The 16,584-nt window shown below is 45.2% G+C and overlaps 1 protein-coding gene across 1 annotated transcript in view; it reads left to right on the top strand.

Moving 5' to 3' along the window:
* The window catches only part of ACYP2 (acylphosphatase 2), a 735,995-nt gene that overhangs the window by 503,417 nt on the left and 215,994 nt on the right, over positions 1–16,584 (top strand). The gene's annotated exons all lie outside the window — the stretch shown is intronic.

Raw genomic sequence — 16,584 nt, 5'->3', positions numbered from 1 at the left:
CCGTTTAAAGCAAAAAATGGAATGTTGCTTTTCTTTCTTCTGCTCTACTTTAATAACTTGGAATGACAGACGCTATGCACTAAGGCTTTAAGTGGTTTGTTGGAAAGTTGGTGGCTTGATCATGTATTATATGGGGTAAAATACCCCCTTTGTACATAAGGATATTGCAAGTCACCTTGAAGTTCATACCTTATAAACAATCATTGGCTAAGCCAATAGGTCTCGCCTATGCAAGTTTTATTGCCTTTGCCAATGTGTTTTAGCCATGCTGTACACTAGTAAGACTACTATTCATCATGGCTCAAAGTTAATGGCATAAAGGAGAATGATGTGTCATCGACTGGTGTGGCGTAGTGTCATGGAGTAAGTAGAGTACCCTAGAATGGAGCGGTAAACTAACTTTAAAGGAACAGGAGTCCCTTGAATAAAATGCCACTCCCATAAACAATTGTATTAAAGTAGTATGCTAATGGAATGTTTCATGCATTTATTCAATCAAAATATAAAAGATCAAATGTAGTGGGAAAACATCAACAGGGGAAATTGAGAAAGACTGGTATTCGGGCATTACATAAGTTTTCTGGATGACCCAATGTCACCAATTACAAGAAAAATTTATCAAGTAACCTATATAGTACAGTGGTTTGGAGGAGGCTGGCCTGGTTTGTAGTGGGTACCTATGGTACATACATCTTATACCAGGTCCAGTTATCCCTTATTAGTGAAATGTAGGCAGTGTCTAGAAGCCAGGCGCTCTAGGGATAGCTGTAGCCAAGGCTTATCTAGGAGACATGCAAAGCTCATGCAATACCACTGTAGTCACACAGTACTCACACACATGAAAGAAAATACTCAGTGTTACAAAAATAAAGGTACTTTATTTTAGTGACACAAATGCCAAAAATACCATAGAGACTACACTCCCTTAGGAGGTAAGTAATACACCAATTATATACACTACTATGCAGCAATAGCAATACAAGCAGTTAGAAAACAGTGTAATTAGTGAAAATCACAATGGTTAGAAATGGGCCTAGGGGAAACACAAACCATACACTAAGAAAGTGGAATGTGAATGTCGGTTTCCCACCTAGGCAAGTGTGGTGTGTAGAGGGGCGCTGGGAGTATTAGAAAACACCAAAGGTAAGTAATAGAACCTACCTCAGAGCCCAGGAAAGCAGGAGTAAATCACAGTAACTTTCCTAGAACACACGAGAAAGAAGATAATGCAAGAACCAGGAGAGACTTCAAGACACAAAGGGTAGATTCCTGGACCTAAAGACCTGTGGAAGAATGGGACTAAGTCCAAGAAGCACAGAAGAGTCCAGGGAGGACAGGAGCCCCTGCTAACCCGAATCAAGGTGCAAAAGAAGAACCACCGGTGAAGAACAGTCAGTACTGCACCCAAGAAGATGGATGCAGGTTCCTGGTTGGTGCAGATGATATCCCACACCGGATGGATGATTGTAGTATGGTTTGCGTCGCTGGATTCTGCCAACAAGCCTTGGCACACGCAAAGCTCACAGTTAGCGGAAAATGGTACTGCCCGGGACCAGGAGGGACCTGGTGGACTCTAACCAGGAGGAGGAGTCAGAGAGGGCTCTCAGCAACTCAGAGAGCCCACAGAAGACCAGGCAGCGCACACAGGAGTCTCCCAGCATGGGGACAAATGAGTTGCAAAAGGAGGCCCACGCAGCACAAAAACAAAGGATCCCACGCCGCCAGAGAACCACTCAGGAAGCTGTGCATCGCAGAAAGGAGTCCTGGGGGCTGGAGCTACATTGTGCACAAATAATTTCGTAGAAGGATGCCAACAAGCTTTGGCAACTAAAAAACACGTGGCGCACAGGGGTACTGTCTTGTGTGGGAAGGCAAGCTCTTACCTCCACCAAAGTTGGTCAATAGGACATCAGGACCATTGGGACCACTTCAGTCCACCACCCGTGATGCAGGATCCATGCAACTCGTCAGGAGAGGGGACCCACGCAGATGTTCGCTGTTGCAGAGAGGTGCCTGCTGAACCAGGGGAGTGACTCCTTCACTCCAAGGGAGATTCCTTCATTCTTCTGGTGCATGCTGAAGACAGGCTGTCCTCTGAGGATGCACGACTGGGAAACAGTTGCATTTGCTGGCAAGAGCTGAAGATACAATGTTGCAGAAGTCAGCTTTGCTTCTTTGTTGCAGTTTGTGGAGTTCTTGGAGGGTCCAGTTGCAGTTTCTTCGGTGAGAAGGTGAAGTAAAGGATACAGAGGATTCCTGTTGGAATCTTGCAATCCGAATCTGAAGAACCTCCCAAAGAAGAGACCCTAAAAAGCCCTGAAAGGGGGATTGGTCAGCTAAACAGATAAGCACCTATCAGGAGACAGCTCTGACACCACCTGCTGGCACTGCCCACTCAGATGCTCCCAGAGTTCGCTGCCAACTTGGAAACCAAGATGGCAAAACCCAGGGACCCTCTGGAGGAGCTCTGAGCACCACACCTGGGGTGGTGATGGACAGGGGAGTGGTCACTCCCCTTTCCTTTGTCCAGTTTTGTGCCAGAGCAGGGACTGGGGGTACCTGAATCGGTGTAGACTGGATTATGCAAGGAGGGCACCTAGTGTGTCCTTCAAAGCATTTCCAGTGGCCTGGGGAAGGAAGCTACGAGAAACACCCGAAGAACGAGTCCGGAATCATGAGGTTGTGAAAAACGAAAGTGAAACAACGCTTTTGTTTTCTACAACTTCCTGGTTTTGGTACGTTGTTCAGACATGCGTTATTAAGGTACAGAAGGGAGTCAGAGTGGATGCGGAGAAGGAGGAGGTAAATTGGGCTGGGACTGGGGCTCTTTTGGGGGGCAGGTTTTAGGGGCGGGGTGGGGACTCGGGGTACTTTTAGTTTTTGGGGTGAGGGGCTGGGGGTGATTAGGGTTTAGGGGATGAGGGGAGGTCAGGGTTTAGGTTTAAGGGGTGGGGTGGGGGCCTGGGGTGGAAGGATGCTGGGTTGTGCATGGTGATTGGTAATGCCTTTACCAGGAATGCGTTTACAATGGTAAAATCGTTGTAAACGCATTTGTGGTAAAGGCATTAGTGTTTAGAATGAGGTTGTTGTTCCGACTTCGTTGTTGAGCCACGGGTGGTTTAGGCACCTGTGGTTCCGACATATAACCGAAGCTACCCCTCCCAAGCCTGTAACACCTATTTCGAAAGGGAGAGGGTGTAACATCCCTCTCCCAAAAGAAATCCTCTGTTCTGCCTTCCTGGGCTTGAGCTTCTCAAGCAACAGGAGGGCAGAACCCTTCTGAGAGGTGGCAGCAGCTGAGGCTGCCTTGAAAACCTCAGAAGGCTGGAATGGCAATTCTGGGGGTCCTCTAAGGAGCCCCCAGAGTGCATGAAATCATACAACCAATGCTTGCAAAACCCTTGGGGTATGATTCCAACATGTTTGATACCAAACATACCTATGTTTGGAGTTACCATTATGAAGCTGGACATAGGTAGTGACCTATTTCCAGTACCCATGTAAAATGTCATCCCTGCACTCACGAAGTCTGGGGAAATGGTCCTGGAGGTCGTGGGGACACCTCTGCTAGTGCTGGAGGGCCTGCTATAGGGGTGACTTATAAGTGACCTGGTGCAGTGTAACTGGCAAAAGAAGGGTGCATGCACCTTTTCAAGCAGGCTGCAATGGCAGTCCTGCAGAAGTCTTTACATGGGCTCCCTATGGGTGGCAAAAGAAGTGCTGCAGCCCATATGGATCTCCTGGAACCCCAATACCTAAGTACCATATACTAGGGACTTATAAGGGGGCATCAGTATGCCACTTTTGGGTGAAATACTGGGTTATTAGTATGCAACAACCATAATTTAAGGGAGAGAGCATAACTACTGGGGTCCTGATTAGCAGACACACTCAAACACACTGGCAAACAGGCCAAAAGTGGGGTAACCAAGTTAGAAAGAGGCTACTTTTCCTACAAGGTTAGCATCCACAATAATGATTTACAAGCTTTTATACACCGACTTTTACATGAATGACTCAAGTAGTGAATCAAGAAGTCATTAGCTCATAGTACCTATGCTTATGGCAACTTATGTACAATATCACAAATTCAAGTCAAGGTACTTTGGCCGACAATATTTCGATCCCCTAGACAAGTATCAGGATCATCCTAAGCTTTCGTTAAGCTTGAGTTAAAAGGTTTACAGAGTGCTTGTAACCAAAACGGCGAAGATAAATCTGACTCACGTTTCATATGAGTGAGAAGGCAATCAATGGCGATCTGAATCTCTAATCAAGCGCCAATGCCATAAAGTAGTAGTAGAGTGGAGTAGTGTCACAGTGTAATAGAGTGTCATAGAGTGGAGTGGCAGAGTGTCGTAGAGTGGAAAGGCATAAAGAAGAGTGAACTGGAGTAGAGTGAAGTAAAGTGACGTGAAGTGGCATAGAAAAAGTTGGGTAGAGTTGTTGAGCATAGTACATTGTTGTATAGTGGAGTGGCATAGGTGGCGTTGAGTAGAGTATCGTAGATTGAAGTGGCATAGAGTGGTGTGGAGTGGCACAGAGTGGAGTAAAGTGGAATGGAGTGGCGTATAGAGAGTTGTGTAGGGAGTTACAGAGTGGAAAAAGTGTTAGAGTTTAATGGAATAGAGTGCCAGAGTCTAGTATCATGGAGTGTAATGTCAGAGTGAAGTGTCATAGAGTGGAGTTGGGTGGTCTAGAGTGAAGTGGCATAGAGTACAGTGGTGCAAAGTAGATTGGTGTAGAGTGTAGTTGTATAGAGTGCATTGGTTTTAAGTAAAGTGGTGCAGAGTGCATTGGGGAAGACTGCACTGGTTTAGCGTACAGTGCAGTAGCGTAGAGTGGTGAACAGTTGAGAGGAGTATAGTTCAGTGGCAGAGTGCAGTGTTGCAGAGTAGAGTGTCATAAAGGGCAGTAGTGTAGAGTAGAATGGCATAGAATGCATTGGTGTATAGTGCAGTGACGTAGAGTGATGCACAGTAGAGAAGGGTGGCTTAGAGTACAGTGGTGCAGAGTAGAATAGAGTTGCATAGAGTGCCATGGCATAGAGTAGATTGCTGCAGAGTACAGTATAGTGGTGAAGAGTAGATTGTTGCAGAGTGGAGCATAGTGATGTAGAGTGCAATAGAATAGAGCGGTGCAGAGCAGATTGGAGTGGCGCAGGGTACATTGGAGTGGTGCAGGGTAGATTGGACTGGCATAGCATAGAGTGGCGTTGCGTAGATTACAGTGGCATAGAGGAGATGATTTCAAAGTAGAGTGAAGTACCCTACAGTGGAGTGGTGTAGAGTAGATTAGAGTGCAGTGGTGCAGAAAAGAGTGCAGTGGGACAGAGTACAGTGGCATTGAGTGCAGTCGTGCAGAGTAGAGTGGCATGGAGTTCAGTGGCAGAGTGCAATGTTGCAGATTAGAGGGTCACAAGGTACAGTGGTGTATTGTAGAGTGGCATAGAGTGCTGTGGCGCAGAGTACAGTGGCATTGAAAGCAGTGGAATAGAGTGCTGCGGTGCAGAGTAGATTGGCATAGAGTGCAGTGGCATAGAGTGCATTGGTTTTGAGTAAAGTGGTAGAGTGTACTGGCAGAGTGCAGGGGTGTAGTGTACAATGGTTAGAGTAGAATAGCATAGATTTCAGTGGTGTAGTGTAGAGTGCTGCATAGTAGAGTGGTGTAGAATGGAGTGGTACAGCATAGATTGCAGTGGCGCAGAGTAGCATAGAGTGGAGAAAAGTGGTGTAGGGTGCAGTGGCATAGGGTAGATTGTTTCAGAGTAGAGTGAAGAAAAGATAAAGAAAAGATAATATACTTCAGTATGCTTAAGTATGTAACGATAACAACAACATAAATAATAACACTAGGCATAATGGCCCAAAATGAAATATGGCTTCTCCCTGTTATCCACGCTGTAATCAAGCCCTTCAATACCTAGATAACAAAACATTAAACATAAATGTTAGAAAAATATACCCTTCTAATAGCTAAATTGTTGTGTGAAAAGGTAAAATCTGGGCTCAATCTCAACTTCACTGTTTCACCAACTGGTGTGATCTTAGGCAAATACAAATATTGTGTTTCACAGAGTCTCCTTCTAGCCTGCAGGCATCAGGGTGAATGGGACTCTGTTTCCTCTTTAGATCTTCCTCATTGTCTTGCAGCTCCTCTTGAAGCCATCCTGCAGTGCTTCTCTCCAAGGCGGCAGCAGGTGATGCAGACAGTAATCAACCAAAACTCTTTTCTCCTCCTTGTGCCTGTTGTTCTTATGAGCACCCTTAATGCCCACAGCTGTGAACAGGACAAACAAAAGGGCAGAGAGTGCAGGGAGCCTCCTGACTCACCTTCATTCTGTTACCATCAGATTGGAGGATGGTCAGTACAGGGCTATTATAAGTAGCGCTTTTGTGCGTTAATGGCCCTCTGAATAATAGTTGTGAGAGGGGAAATTAATTTGTTCCCCCCCACCACCTTCGTCCCCCGTGTTCCCCACCCTACAAAATCTGGGGGGGATACATCCCATGCGTCCCCCACACTTCCTACGCCCATGGTTGCGAAGCAACTGACGACTGCTTCAGATAATCCTCATATTCCCCTGGAAGCACTGGCCTTCCCTCTGGTATTTCCTCTGATTGGTCTCTTAGTGACCTTGATCTGAAAGCCGTGCCTGATACCTTTGTGCCCCAACTACCCTTGACCAGCCCCCTAAATCCTCTAATCTCGCCCCTAATTCTCATAGCCCTAAACCTGATAAATGGCTTATCGGACATGAGGGTCTGCTTCTCAGGGAAGGGCATCTTTGAGTGAAGACCATGCAGAGCCGGCATTGTTTATATACAAGCGTTGCTGCATCAGATGCTCCCATACTCTGGAGTGGCCTCAGTAGAATTATTCAGCATGGACTTCACCCATAGAGTCTCTGGCCTGTAATGGTTAATCTGGTTGGTATTCCTTGGGGACAACTCTGAGTAAACCCTGAAATGAGGATGTTTCCTCTGGCATTCCCAGCTCTCCTCAATCTCTTTTTGTAGAGTGCAGTTTGAACTCTTCTTACCCATCTGGAAATATAAGGACAATCTTCCCTAATTTCCCACACCACTCTGCTCCAGTGTCTGAAGATGCTAGGTAAAGCCATTAATATAACGTTACGCAATAATCCAAGGAAAAGCAGTATATAGTGCTGGTACCCTGAAGAGAGGAAGAAAACAACAGAACATAATAACACTCGCAGCAGAAAGTGACCAGAAAATAGAAACTAAAAAAGATCAAAGAAATAACAAACTCAAGGTAAAAGAAAGAGGTACAAATGCCCAAGTCTCATAGCAAGAAGAAACAAGGGAATAAAGTTTAAGGAGAATTGAATGTGTTCTGAGAAAGATGCTCATCAATCAGTTCACGTTGGCACCATAGATAGAGTTGCACTGGCGAATACACCAGCCCTGAGCGTTTTTATCGTTCTAAAAACCCCTGAGGAGGGGTCTCTGTACCCGAAATGCATTTGGATTATTAGAGCATCAGGAGTATTGACCATTACCCCATGCAAACGTAAACTGTCTGATGAACAGCTTTCTCAGCAAACTGATGAATGGTTCTCATGTTTGACAAACAGAAGATAAGGTATAAATTGATGTGATAAAGATGGAGGTATCAAATATAGTGCTTGTGGGGTATTGACACTTTGTGAAAACTGGGAACGTAAAGGCCCCCACAGGTTTGATGCAAAGTGCGCCGAGGCGCTGGCAGTAGAGGGGTCTCAGTGCCAGCATACACAACATATATACATGTAGTATTTAGATGAGACTTGGCACTATCCCGGGCAGCATAGCTTTTCTTATGTATATATACTTTCTTAATGTGCAGATGTTATTTGTTGATCTCAAAAGTAATAAGGTGCAAAAATGCACCTGATGCTGTGCGCAAACGTTATTTGTAACTCGGGCCAGTTTGATGCAGTTATAAACTGTCCAACTTGGAATGAGCTCATCTGTGTTTTGTTTAAGTGACAGACATCTATAGTGACCCTCACTCCTTATCTGGTCCTTCAATGATATCATTTTACCACCCACTCCCCATTTCATCTCAGCTATGCATAAGGACGACATTGTATTTTGGACCTATATTTTAGGTCATGTCGGCGAGTCCACTGCAAGTATCTCCATAATGTTGATTCCAGGAGGCTTTGCACTATCGTTTTAGCTTAATCAAGGATTTCCAAGAAGCAAGGCCGCTGGCTGTTCCCAAAGGTCGAATTGTCTTCTTTACTCATCAGGAAGGTTTACTTTCTAGTCCTGGTCCACAAAGTACCATTGTGTCCGAACCATTGTTTTCCCTGCAATTTTTTCAAGGTAAGCATAAGCTACGTAAATGATTTCCATACAGATTCGTTTAAGACTATGACATAATTGGGAGTCCCTCTAAACGTTACATTGCATTGGCTACCAGACCTAGCTACATGCTGTGAAGATGCAGAAACATGTGCTCCCAAACAGCAGTGACCAGACCGGCCGACATACCGGAACATATATGCAAAGTGTTCAAAGGAAGGAGCATTCCGTCACTTAGTAGGGGGCACGTGGCTGCTATGTAATAGACGGATGACGCTCCCGCTTTACTGCGCAGATTATTAACCACAAAGTTTTTAAAAAATGCTGAAAAACTCGTGCACACGGCAACGTTTCCGGCGTGGTGTTAATATGTGTTAAAAGATTTACAAAATTAATGCAAATTATGAGAGGTGTTAAATTAAAAATTGGATAAGCAGAAGAATCCCAGCTGAGGAACGTGAAAGGAAAGAAAATGAAAGGGTGTCTTAGTGACAAATATAGTCATTTGTGCAGATGGTGCGAAGAATTGCTCTTTCATTGTAATAGTGAAGAATATTTTTTTCTTTTTAATACAATCTATAGTAATTCTCAGTTTAAGTCAACAACCCGTACGGCTTCTGCTCACCATTTATGAAATTCATATATTTTTTAAATCTTTCTAAGCTATGGAAATGGATATTCTAGTAAGTACGGTGACAAAACTGAGCACGTTCGACTTCTCATCTTTCCTCGTAGAAAGTCCTCCTGTCATGAAAAGTGCCAGTTCTGCTTTCAGCTCTGGAGGCATCTGTAACATGACCTCACAAAAAAGCTAAAATGTCTCACCAAACTCCTACTAAATCCGGTCACGTAAAAAACATATGCACATTATTGCCATTGTTGTCTCCACAACAGGGTCAATATTTTGATATTATTAGATGTGGCTCTACTAACAACTAATATAGGATTCTAAGGATGGCTACCAACGTTTATGTCTCCATTCAAATGCATCTTCAGGGGTGTTTTCCATTCCTCTTCACTATTACGTTAGCATAACATTTGTAAATAATCTTGTGTATATTCTGCCTTATAAATACTTACTATTGGGGGGGGGGGTGGTTGCAAAATATTTGCTAATCTTTAGCTGTGTGAAAGTACTGTAAACAATCTAGCTGTAGCAAATTATTACATGAGACTGAATTTAATTAATCAAAGGATTTTAAATACCTCTGATTATTACCAGCCACCCCTTTTTGTGGCAGTGTTGACTTCGCCGGAATCTTTAATACAGGAACATTCTCATTCCCCCATATGTTTGTGTGTGATGTGTATATATTGAGATTTCAGTTGTTTGTTGCATGTTGCACCACACATGGCCGTATCTTCAAACATTTTAGTTTTAACTTTTTTTAAAAATGTGTGTTGTCATATTTAGTGAGATGAGCTGTGGGTGTTATTATATAGATCCTGTTCACTAAGCATTGCACGTGGGCACGATCACATCTGTTAGGGGTTAATAGGGAGTAACCTGGTCACCTAATAATATTTCCCAAAATCTGGAAGAGCTTATCCCTGCTTTGTCTAATTCCTGCTCTAACTTATTGTGGGCGATTCCAGGTATTAAAGTTATCTGGGGTGAATCTAGTGGTGCAGACTTCAAGTCAAGTCAATGAAGTCTTTATTCGATATTTCATCATAAAAGACATGCTACACGTCATAATACTTATAAAATTATCAGTGCTAACGATTAAAATAATAAATACAATATTTCATAAAAGCTACTAAGAACGTATTAAATCTATCTAATGCTTCGTTTGTTAAATATTTTAACATATAAAAAAAAAAAAAAGAAGAACATTACTTTAAAAACTCAGTTCTAAAGTTCAAGATAATTTACTTATCTAAAACATGTAGCTGTTTTAGTAGGTCAGAACGAATTATCCATGCCCACCCCAGGAATTTGGCCACCCCTATTGCTATAGTAGGTGAAAGATCAGTTTTAAGGATCCTACAAGCAGTCTCGGCCGATTGTGTGCCCAGACTTTTGCATAGGGGTACCAACCACTTCTTCCTTGGGGCAGCATGTAATGGACAGACAAAGAACAAATGGCTCACATTTTCCCGCATTTCAGTACACAATGGGCATTTATCTGGGCCTCCAGTGCCCCAGGTTGAGGTTAAACACCTTAAAGGTATTGAGCCCACTCTAACTTGGTGATATAATTTGCGGTCCAGAGGTTTTGTAATAACATCCCAGTACTTTTCAATTGCAGAGACATCTTTCACGTGTACAAAGGTTGTTGTAAGGGAACTACCTATAAGGGATGAGTGTCTTATACCTACCACCCATTCCCAATATAGTTGTTTCAGCTCTTTTTTTGAAGGAAAAGTAGCTGAGTCTGGGTTGTGCCAAAGGGCACCTAGACCCATGGCACAAAGGGTGGTTCTAACACCCTTAAACCAACCAATTTTATCGGATCCTAGGGTGTCCCTTACCTCGAGGCATGCTTTCGCATATAATAACATCTCTGGGGTAGACCACAACCTCCGCCAGAAGGCCAAGGGCCGAAATCTGGCTTGATCTTCCACCGGTTGGAGCCCAAGGTCATAAAGGAGCGGGATACGTGGGGATGACCTCGGAAGACCAACCGCCCCTCTTGTAAATCTATTTTGGGCCAGCATCAGTCGGTCCAGATTGCTATAACCCCAAAGCTCTGCCCCATACAAGACTAAGGGAAGAATTTTGGACCCATAGATTTCCATAAGTGGGGACATCGGGCGGGTAAATGATCTTTTATATTCCTTAAGAAGGGCACCGCCTAGTTGAACATGTTTAAGTGCTTGGATATCGATCTGGGGTTTCCAACTAAAATTATCACTAAAATGCACACCCAGATATGTAAATTCATTAGTTTGCTCCAAAATAGCACCACCCATTTTAACCCTTGCCACAGTTTGTGTTCGACCTCTTAGTACCATGAATTTTGTTTTAGAAACATTTACTTCTAGCTCATGCTCGTCACAAAATAACTCAAATCTGAGTAGGGCCTGCTGGAGCCCTTGCCTTGTCTTTGATAATAACAAGGTATCATCCGCGAACATGAGCAATGGTACTTTCATTCCCGCTATCTGGGGAGCATCCGTGGGATGTGTTGCAAAATATTTGGTAACCCCGTTAATAAACAGGGAAAACAAAGTGGGAGCCAGGTCACATCCTTGTCTAACACCTTTCAAAACATGGAACCTGTCCGTAACCTCGCCAGGCTTACCCCAGCGGACTTGGGCATAAGTGTATGCATGAAGATTCATTAAGAGTCGCACTAGAGCCCTGGGCATTCCCTGTTCCAGTATGCAATCCCATAATTTAGACCTAGGGACCAAATCGAATGCAGATCTTAGATCCACAAAAGCTGCATACAACTTGCCCTTACCCAAAAAAACTGTTTTCCAATATAAAAGGGCAAAACGAAAGGCTTGATCAAGGGTGCTTACATGAGGTCTAAAACCCGCCTGCAACGGAGTCAAAATATCTGAGTCTGTTATCCATTCCTGTATCCTCCCTAAAATGAGGCGCGCTATGATTTTTTGGATCGCATCAATAAGGCTGATGGGCCGGTAATTTGAGGGTACTGAGCGATCGCCTTTCTTGTGTATAGGAAGGATTTCTGCCCCATACCATGAGTCAGGAATTTTAGCGCCTGCTGCAACTGCATTCACCAGGTGGAGTATATAAGGTACCCACAGGTCCTGGTCTTCCAAAAAAATGTCAGTTGGAATACCATCAGGGCCAGGGGTCCTCCCTTTGGGAATGTTTTGCAGGCAATTGATAACTTCAGTAACTGACAATATTAACGGCTTGACGGGCTCAAGACAGTAGGGTATAGTCACTTCAACTGTATGACACTTAAACTGATCCTCAACATTTTTTACCCACTGATGATTAGAGACAGATGCTGGGCTATAGTGGGCGTCCTGCGAGATACCCCATTTTATGAGGTACCAAAACTGTTGCATATTGCGTTTATCACAGGCTTCTGACAGCATAAGCCAGCATTCCTCGTCCCACTTTTGTTTTGCTTTGCGTTTTGCCTCATTATAGAGTTTTCTACAAGATCTAATCTGGCTATGATTTTTGTTTTTAATAGCCTCAAAGAGAACTCTTTTTGTCTTGCTACACTCTTTATCAAACCAGGTAGTGGATGAGTATTTCTTGGTCCTGGGTTGTTTAGGGATAAATTTGATGAACAACTTTTTAAGTTCCTGAAACAAGTCAGAATGGGTACGTATAAGTTCGCTGTTAATCTCGTCCTGTGAGCCACAATTGTTTAAAAGCTCCACAGAACTAGACACTAAGGTTCTTATCGCCCTGCGGGCCCCAGCATCCACAGCAATTTTGGGCCAACGTACCCTGCGCATATCATTGCTCACAATGACCTCTTTATCTGTAATATTAGGACCACTGCCCTCAGACCTCTGAAAGCTGGAATCCCTTAAGGTCAAAACCAGCGGGTCATGGTCGCTCTCTGGGCGTTCCGTAACTAGCATATCAACAACTGCAAACCACTGCCTTACATCGACCAAAATATAGTCGATACGACTACTGTGTCTGCCGTTGTTAAACGTGTGCCTGCCCTTCCTATCTGACTTGACCCTTCCATTAACGGCTCTTAGACCCATATCCAGGCATAGCCCCTTGATATAGGTGGCTGAGCTCGACCACTTAGCAATCGGAGGTATCTCGAGTTGGGGAATACCCCAGGATAGATCCTCATCCTCAGTGAGCGGGCCGTCCTCAGTACCCAAAGGCTCAAAACATGTATTAAAATCCCCCATCACAATCTTGTGGCCATCGGTCGTTGTTCCTGATAGAATGTCATCCAACAGGAGGAGGGTCGGAGAAACCCTTCCTCCCTGGAGGCCCCTGACATAAATATTAACCAACAGGATGTTTATACCTTGGTTGGACTTTATCTTTAAGGCAATTATGTCTGGACTATCAATTGTCACTTCTTCAACTCTTACACCCGCACTTTGGCGGACCCAAATTGTAAGACCTCCAACAGGACGCCCTTTCTGGCCTCTAGTTGCTGGCTTGCTAGAGTTCAGATACCCCACCCGAAATATCGGTGTGATAGCCCATGTTTCCTGGAATGCAATTATATCGCCCTGATCTATGAAGTCCCTCCAATCAGGAATACACTGGCTGGACTCCAGACCGGCTATATTCCAGGATATATACCTTGATAACATATCAACAGGCTCGGCTAAAGCAGAGGGTGAGTCCGTGCTAACATTGGGTGATGCAGACAATGTACCAACAGGGGTAGTGTCAGGATTATTACTTTGGTCTGTGGCAATAGCCTTCCAACTTATATCTTCTATGTGGGGGGATTTTAATAAAGTTATATTAACTATTTCTTCTCTACCGATCAGTCAATCATTCTCATCTAGGCAGGATAACGGCCCATATCTCCCGGCAGTAATCAAGGGTTCAATGCTTTCTGGTGCGAACCAACCCCTGGGAGGGTTAATGACATTTTTGTTAATCTGGGAGGGCACCTTCACCTCGGGATACACCGTAGGATAAAAATCTGGTAATTCCCACGTGACTATTGGTCCATCTGCAAGTTGCGGGCACCAGCCTCTCAAAAATGGGACCACATTTGTACTCCTGAAATTAACTATTACCAGATCACCTGGGATATCTTTAATCATGTGGCCAAGCCAACCCACCCTTCTCACATTTAAAATTTTACCATCAATGGTAGGGGGGAGGGGTCTATTCTTAGTAAGCCAGAAGGCTACTTTGTTTTTTAAGTCATTGTAACCCTCTTTTTTACCTGAACTAAGTTCTGGGACTCCTGACAATATACATACAAATGGAGCGGCCTCCGGTGGGAGATCAATCCTAACATTATAATTATTGTTATGCTCTCTTGCTTCATTATGGACTCGAGTTGGTTGGGGCCTACCCTCTAGGGACCCTCGAATTACTTTGGGTTCCCTAGGTATAGTGGGCTCCGCCTCCAATCTTGTTTCGTTACATGGGGCTTTATGTCTTAAACTGCTGCCCGCGAGTATTGCCTGCTCAGCACAATTTCCAGATGGTAAATCTAGAGGTACCTTTAGTACATCTGCTGGTGTCGATGTTGCTTGTACCCTCAGACTATGAACCTCTTGGGTAAGTACTTCAATTTTCAGCAATAATGTGCTAAAAATTTCAGCCATTTTTGTCGCTAACTTATCCTCTACTGTTGCCAGTATGTTTTCTATATACTGCCTGTTATGACAGCAACCCACTGACTTATCAGATCCCCCATCTAATCCTTTTGTTTTAATAGTATGGGTTTTAGCTTCGAGGGGCTTTCGAGAGTTGCTGACCTTCCCCACTCCTCTTTTGCCCAACGATTTTCTACAAGCCCTAACTGCTCTTGCTGGTTGAGGGGGAGTCTCTGCCATAACCACGGGGCTAGGTGGGCTCTCGCCAATTATACCCGTTGAGTCTAAGGGATTAGAATGTATCTGTGCCTCAGTTAGTATCATATCCTTATCGGTGTTGGCGCCCAGATCCTCAAAAGTAGACACTATATGTGGGGAGGAACTAGGGTGTGTCTGAACGGGGGAACCTCCTTTCCCAATGGAGACTCTGCGATCGCTATTAATCTTTTTAACCACCTTAACCAGGTAGTTATCAAGCATAGTAGCCCCTAGGTTTTTGGCGGAGTTATTACAGTTAGCCATCATAGGTTGGTTGCCGTAAGTACCACCAGCTATAATTCAGCAATACAAAACACAAAACCGCGTAGTCAAGATGTAATACAGCTAATTTACAGTTTAGGCAGAGTCCCGTGCCCAGTCCAGTCTCTTCAGGCCTCTGCGGGCTTAGCCCGGCGCCGCCCGCACGCGCCCCACGGTGCGGTGTACCTTGTTGCAATTTAAGGGCCCAGGGGGCGTGACAGCACTTTCGCACCACTTGGCACACAGGAAAACCCAGAGGATTCTGGGTATTGTAGTCCACCCAGCGTGTTTTAGCAGGCAGCCTACAACGGCCAACAACGGCGGTGGTCCGAGCCGGCAGCCCTGTGACCAGTTATGTCGTGCTGCTTGAAAGATTCACTGGTTTGGACAATGATTTTTCAACCACTTGCAGACATCCTGCTGTGTCCACAGAGCCACCGGTTTTGTAAATTTCACAACGATTGGCTGCGGGGTGGTTATTTTAGAGAACCGTTGCAGTGTTATGGTTGCGCTTCCTTGCTATCTGCTTGCATCTTATTTGGCCATCTGTCCAAGTGACGGCAGCCCATGCAGGTTTGGTCACCACTCACTCTCACTCTCGCTCCAGCTGCCCCGTTCCCTCTTTCGCTACAACAGCACCTGTGCGCGCTTCCTGCTCCGCACCTGCTCCCGTTTCAGTTCGGTTCCACTTCGTTTCAGCGGCCAGGTCCTAGTTACACGGCAGCAGTGTAGCTCGGGGCAGGCGAGTCGGACTGTGAGTCGCTGCTGTGTACACCTGAGTCACTAACCTCTTATTGTGTTCTTGCCGCCCTGGGGAATTGAAATTCTCTTCCTTTAGGTCGCTGTTTTCCTTCCCTGCCGGTGTGGTCCCTTTATGGGTTTGTTGATACTCCCAATGAACTCTGATCTCCAGTGTAGTTACGGTTTTTCCACTGCGTTTAATGACCACATGGGTAAGTAGTTTCCTCCCGTCAGCTTACAGTCAGACCTACTCCTTGCCTGCCCTGGTGGACTTGTTTTACCCCTGTGGAGCTGCCCTCGCAGAGCCCTTTGAAGTGCGGTTCGCACACCGAATATACAGAGGGCAGCGGTGCTGTTTTCTCTCCCTGAGTGGTGGAGGTGTGCTTATGTGGAGTCGCTATCTACCGCACGGCTTGCTGCTCTTCCCCCCGGAGGCTACCCCCTGAGGGGTTGGTGTAGTTGAGGTGTTCTTTACTCTTCTCCTGCGGTCACAGTATCACCCTGAAGCAGGTCTCTCCGCTGCCGGATTTCTGATATCTCCGTGGAAAACTGCTGCTGCCTTGGAGTTGTCTCAGCCTCCTGAAGGCGTCCTGCCCCCGTGGGGTGAGCTGGTCCGTGCAGTTCGCCCCCCACCTTTCGCCAAGGGTGCTCCGCCGCACTGCTGCTCTTTCCCTGAACCCCCAGAGCCCGTGAAGTTGTCGCTGCTTCTCCTGGAGTTGGGGCTCGCTCTGGAAGTCTAGTGACAGACTGTCACTGTCACACTCCTCTGTCCGCCCCCTCGGAGGCAGGGGTCTCCGGGCAGAAGGCCGTCGCG

The sequence above is a fragment of the Pleurodeles waltl genome, chromosome 5 (genome assembly GCF_031143425.1).
Source record: "Pleurodeles waltl isolate 20211129_DDA chromosome 5, aPleWal1.hap1.20221129, whole genome shotgun sequence".
Lineage (NCBI taxonomy): Eukaryota > Metazoa > Chordata > Amphibia > Caudata > Salamandridae > Pleurodeles > Pleurodeles waltl.
Note: the sequence above shows the minus strand (reverse complement) of the source record. Positions and strands in the feature narration are given on the sequence as shown.